Here is a 5,808-nt window from a genome sequence, read left to right as displayed (position 1 = left end):
GTATATATATACTGTATATTGCAGGTAGAAATGAAGACTGATTTGTGGGGTAAAATAAATCTGTCACAGAAAAGACAAGAAAGGCAGAAGAAGGGAGCAGATGGGCAAACATAAAAAAACAGATGTGCCAGTTAGGATATTTCCCCTTTACATCGTAACATAAATCAGTGTTTAATGCTCTCCTGTTAAAAAAAAAAAAAAACAAAGCAAAAAAATAGAATTGCTTTTCTGTAGAAACTTTGTTTGGACAAACATTAATTTCTCTCTAAATTAAAGTCACTGAAAACATTTCACATGACTTCCAGTTGCCAGGACACAAAATATAAACAGAGTGATGAGTGCACAGCTGTGGATCATTTTGCTTTGGTGGAAAATCAGACTGGATGTTTTCATTTAAAACATGAAAAAATGGAATTATTTCTTAAAGTGTATCTAAAGGGCACTTGGGGTGAATAAAATTTAGATTTAAAAAACTTGGTAAATTAAATATAGTGATATTTTAGTGCAGAACCAGTAGCATGCCATTGGGAAATTACATTATAGTTTTTAAGAGTGTCGAGTTCTGCATCTCTAAACAAAACTAAAATATATGCTGACTTCTAAAGTTTAAAAGGTTGGTATTTTCCAGGCACATGGCTCAATGTTATATCATAATCAAGTAGCTATATTACCTTAAGTTTCTATGAAAATACTGTATATATCAAAAACAAATTTGACTTTGCAAAAAACACCTTGAAATTGGCCTCTGTCTCTTAAAGAATCTCCTACCGTTTCTGACTCTCCCACTTCAGCATATCATCAGAACAATGCTTCGGGGGAGAGGTGCTGTGGGGCGGGAGCTCGGCTGCAGACCGAGTGTCATGGGAGGAGCTTTGTACAAATGGGCGGTGCTTTGCACCAGCAAACGTTTCGGCAGCACCACATGGCTGCAGGAGATCCAAGGATTATTCAAACATACATGGTTAGGGATTGAAGGAATGACATTATAACGTGATATACAACTAAAAAAATGTTGATTTTACATAATACCCCCCTGAAAGGGATCAAAAGCTCTTACCAGTACTCTAGTTTTTATTTGATTAACCTTTAAAATGTAAAATATCTTGATCCACATTAGTGGAGAAAGTTCTGTCGTTTGAGGATGTAATGATGTTCTGTTCAGGAACTCTGTTTTCAGCACTCAACCACTTTCTAGTCTTGTAGCAACTCATCAGACTTAGGATTCATGGTAGTGCCTGAGAATTCCTTCTGCCAAGTAAATCAACTTTAAAAAGAAAAGAAAAAAGATTAGAGTGAACCTAGTGTAGGTTTTCCTGAGGCAGATAGATTTACAAGCTGTTCAGGGACTTTAGGTTCACCTTTACTTCTGTTTTTTTACTGCTTGATTCCCTGCTTGATTTTTCTTCATTTTAATGCATTATCATTTGGATTATAATTATTTTTATGTGGAATTTATTTATTTTTTTTGCATTGGCAGCATTTTTAACAAACACTGTAAAAGCTTTTAGTAAATAGACACTTTACTTGATAACATTTGATCAAACTTTGTTTTTAATTCTCTATTCAGTTCAAACTTACTGAAAATCATTAAAATATTTAAATTCAGTTTCAGATAAAAAATAATCCGATAAGAAAAACTTTGTGCACAAAACAGAGACAGCCCGGGACAGAGAGCCAGCAGGACAGCAAGACTCAGCAGCGGTTTTGTCCTCATGAAGGTTTTTGTTTTCTTTGTTAGGATGTGATGCGACGGCCGCAGCACTCGGAGATGTTATCTGTGTAGCCTGTAGGGAACTCTCTCCTGCTTTGGTCCACTAGGTCTGTTTATCAGAAAACCTAGACGTTTCTGCTCCGATGCCTTTGTGGTTCAGCATGCTAAGCACACAGAATGGATGTCTTTCAATTCACCAACTCCCGCTGCAGGGAAAGTGGAATTTATGTCTCGGCATTTATCAGGGGTGGTTAGCTTTTATAGCGCCTCAGGTTATGGTTCCAAGGTTGGTTTTAGCCGTTACTGCGCTGAAATTGCTGCCTGAGTTAATATGAAGTGGAGAGAAGTGCTGTAAAACAAAGCAAGGTTCGGTGAAATGGCCTTGCATGGAGACAAGAGCTTCCCTGTGACAGTAAAAATCAGAAGGTTTAACTTGTTGGATTTTTGTCTGCAACAATGCAACAATAAGGCAAAACGTTTGATCATATTAACTAAAACTAGCAACATTTTGCAGTATTTTTGACATCCCTGGTACGGAGAAACCAGAAAGCATTAAAAATGATCAAAATAGTAAATTTTTATACTCAGTCATTGGAAAGTCTGGATGCGTGTAAAGGAGAAAACGAGTGTAAGTACATCAAACAACTGCCGCAACCTTTGCAAACATGCCACCCTACAACACACATTTTTCAAAAAGCATCACACACACCGCTCTGCTGGCAGACTCTCTGGGCAGATACTGGGCCTTTGATGGCCCACTGGGCTCATCCAGGCTGTTCGGTCAAAGTTTGTGTGTGTGTGTGTGTGTGTGTGTGTGTGTGTGTGTGTGTGTGTGTTCTGTGTGCATGTGGTTAAATCCACCTTGGCCACAGTTTGGTGCTCCATCTCTCCAGTGTGACAGCACTGAAAAGAGCTTCTGTTTTGGGGCCAGCCTCATCCCACATTAATCAACAGCACTGGGAGGGCGAGCAGGAGGGATTCAGGGGCATGGAAGGGGAGTGAAGGGGTGGAAGGGGGCAGAAAGTGGGGAGAAAACAGGGGGCAGAGCGGGCAACGGACTTAACCAGTAGTGTCACATATTTTGAGTTCTGACACTTTCCCTGTTAGGTTATCTTTCTATTTTTACCTCTCTCTCTGGGATATATTTTTTTAATTTTGCTGTCTTTATTAGCTTCTACACACTTTGACCACAGAAGCTTGTAAAAATCTCTGTCAGACACCTTGGCAGCATGGCACAGCACCCAACTCTTTTCCTCCCCTCCTCTTCATCCCTCCTGCCTCTCCTCTCTCCTCCCTTCTGCCAGCTTTGATACCTCTCTCTCCCTCCATCGCTGCCACCACTTCTCCATCTCTCCCTCCCTTGCTTTCTCCCACTGTCACTCTCTTGCTGTGTTGTAATAATAAACACCCCATCCAGCTGGGTTGATATATGAATGGAGTCAGTTTCATCGCCTGTTGCCGGGTGAAGCTGGGGGTGGGTGGGGGAATCGGCGGGGAGTCTTGAAGGCTCTGACTCCCAGGTGATGATCCTGTTTGTACTCGAACGGTTCTGCCTTTGAAACGATTTGTGCAGGCAGGAGTATCTGAAGTATTGTTACTGTGTGGGTGGCTGTGGATGTAGTTTACTTGACTGTTTTTTTTTGTTTTGTTTTTGCTGCTGCTACTCCAGAAGCTGTTTGATTATGAGGGAAAAAAAATCATTGATTTATAATAGTTACATCAGAAAGGACAGTTATTTTTGCTTTTATCATGTTCAGTGTTTAAAATCCCACTTACAAAACATCAAAAAGAGTTGAAACCGAGTTGAGAAATCAAAACCAATTTAAAACGTAACTGATAATGTCACATTTTCACCGTTAATGTTGTAAGAGGCAAAATCAGTTATTGTAAAAAAATATATAAATATGTAACACTTGTTGAGACTGTTAAGGTTTAATTGGCTCAGTTTATACCACAGATGGCAATAGTTGATCACAGATAGTTACACGTCTTCATTATTGTTATTTGTGGGTCTGAAGCTAAAAAACAAAAGGGTCCCACTGAGGTAAAGCAGCAGATTGTTGTTCAAGCAGCTGCAAAGACATCAATTTTCAAGGCCGTTGAAAAAGGTGATCATGGAAAGCTTTCATCCTTTCCAGGACTCAGATGGAGGCTACAGAGAAAAGAGCTGTGACTATCAATCACCCTGGGAGATGTAGTCCAATTTTTTTTTTTTTTTTGTTTTCACAACCCTCTTCTGAACCAGGTGTGAACTTCTGCATTCGACTTTATGAATGGAGAGTGGCTGCAGGTGAAAATGAGGATTGCACAGTAGAACATGTGCCAGAAGTCAACCCAGCTGCAAACTATAAGACMGCTTCTGAACATTTACCAGCAGGGTTACGCCACTGGTGTCTGTCCCCAAAACCAGGTCAAAACTAGCTCTTTTTTTTTCTTGAACGCGCTGAATTACTGCTGAAACCTGCAATAAATGTTCTGCATTCATAAGATATTTGAGCTTATTATAATCAACCGCATGTAAATCTGGTTCAATTTACCCTGAACATAAAAAGAACTTGTTGAATGAGCATAAAAAAAAAAACTATGACAGGAATTTCCACACAATTATATCTTTTTTGGCATTAGGCTTTTCTGTTGAATAATGCCAAAAAAAAAAGCTATAGTTCAGTTGGGTCAGCATGAACTTTAAGAGTTGATTCAACTCTTTCAGAGTCTGATTTAGTTGTCAAACTAATTTTGTTTGGCCAACATTTCCTTTTCCTATGTCTCAGTTTTGTTAAATAAATGGGAACATTTTTAAAATCAAGAGACAATCTGGCAAACCCTAAGTTTGTTTTGCAAAAGCTTATGTGAATTAATTCAACTGACTGAGTTGAATTGAAACCCAAGGTGTTTAATTCTCATTAAACCAACAATTGTGTTCAGTAACAAAAAAAGCACACGGTAACAATAAAGTCTGTAGGAGGGGTTCCAAAGTTTCCAACACATGGAATCAGAACATCACAAGGAATTCTGACCCAATTATAACATTCCTAATGGGCATGTTTTGGCTCYACGTTGGTGTTTGTCTAATAATTAGGATATAGCCCATGGAAAGCACAAATGAGCCGATGTAGTAATTAATTCATTCAGATACAACGTACCTCAAGCTAAAGTTACTGTACGTTCAATCTGCCAGGATACAGTAGACCCCCATAGTTGTGTGTGTGTGTGTGTGTGTGTGTGTGTGTGTGTGTGTGTGTGTGTTTAGGCAGTCCTGACAACATCCAACAACATATTTCCCCTTTCTTTGTTTTAAATTATGTCTCTACAAAGCCAAGCCCTCTCTTTCTTTGTCAGATCTAGTGAGGTTGACAGGATAATAATGTTAGTCTGGTAAACAATGAAAAAAAAAAAAGAAAAAAATTCCATCAGCCGGTTTAAACATAAAATTTTCTTGTGTTTGTAAATGTTGTGGTGGCGCGTGGCAGATTTAAGCCTTTCTGTCAGCTCGTTTCAAAATATTGAACATTGCTTTTGACAAGGCTAATACCATGGAAGGGACCGCGAGACTGTTGTTCCTCCGCACATGCCAGCTCGACAGGAGGCAGGAGCCTGACGCGGCTCTGCGGCAAGGCTGGGAGTGTCCTCCACTGTTCAAACGGCAGGAACAGATTAGTGACAGGCGGCCAGGCCCAGCAGACAGAGGTCACTGTCTTGGTGAAAACAACAGAGGCGGAGGAAGGGGGTGGTGGGGTGAGAGATACGAGAGCTGGGATGGAGAGGGAGGGGCTGCTTGTGTTAGGTAGATTACACAGAAGCTGCTGACGTTTGATGCGGGTTCCCCGTGTCATTTTACACAGCGATCAATCTGCACTCTGTAAAATAACAAAACACGTCCATCCCTGTATCAGTAAATATTTATTTTTTTATAATGTCCAAAGTAACGGACTGAACAAAAAGTCAAGCTACGCACTGTTGCTGGTGGTTCTGTTTGTTGTAAAAGGTCACTCCTAATTTTCTCTGCCAAATCAGCCTCAACTATTTCTCTAGTGAGTTTTTCCACCAGCACTGTGTGTGTGTGTGTGTGTGTGTGTGTGTGTGTGTGTGTGGTGAGA

General features: G+C 40.0%; 1 protein-coding gene across 4 annotated transcripts in view; it reads left to right on the top strand.

Moving 5' to 3' along the window:
- Positions 1-5,808, top strand: part of sema6a (sema domain, transmembrane domain (TM), and cytoplasmic domain, (semaphorin) 6A) — a 125,363-nt gene that overhangs the window by 73,032 nt on the left and 46,523 nt on the right. The gene's annotated exons all lie outside the window — the stretch shown is intronic.

This window comes from Austrofundulus limnaeus, unplaced genomic scaffold (assembly GCF_001266775.1).
Source record: "Austrofundulus limnaeus strain Quisiro unplaced genomic scaffold, Austrofundulus_limnaeus-1.0 Scaffold14, whole genome shotgun sequence".
Classification (NCBI taxonomy): domain Eukaryota; kingdom Metazoa; phylum Chordata; class Actinopteri; order Cyprinodontiformes; family Rivulidae; genus Austrofundulus; species Austrofundulus limnaeus.
This window is presented reverse-complemented; position numbering and strand designations above follow the sequence as displayed.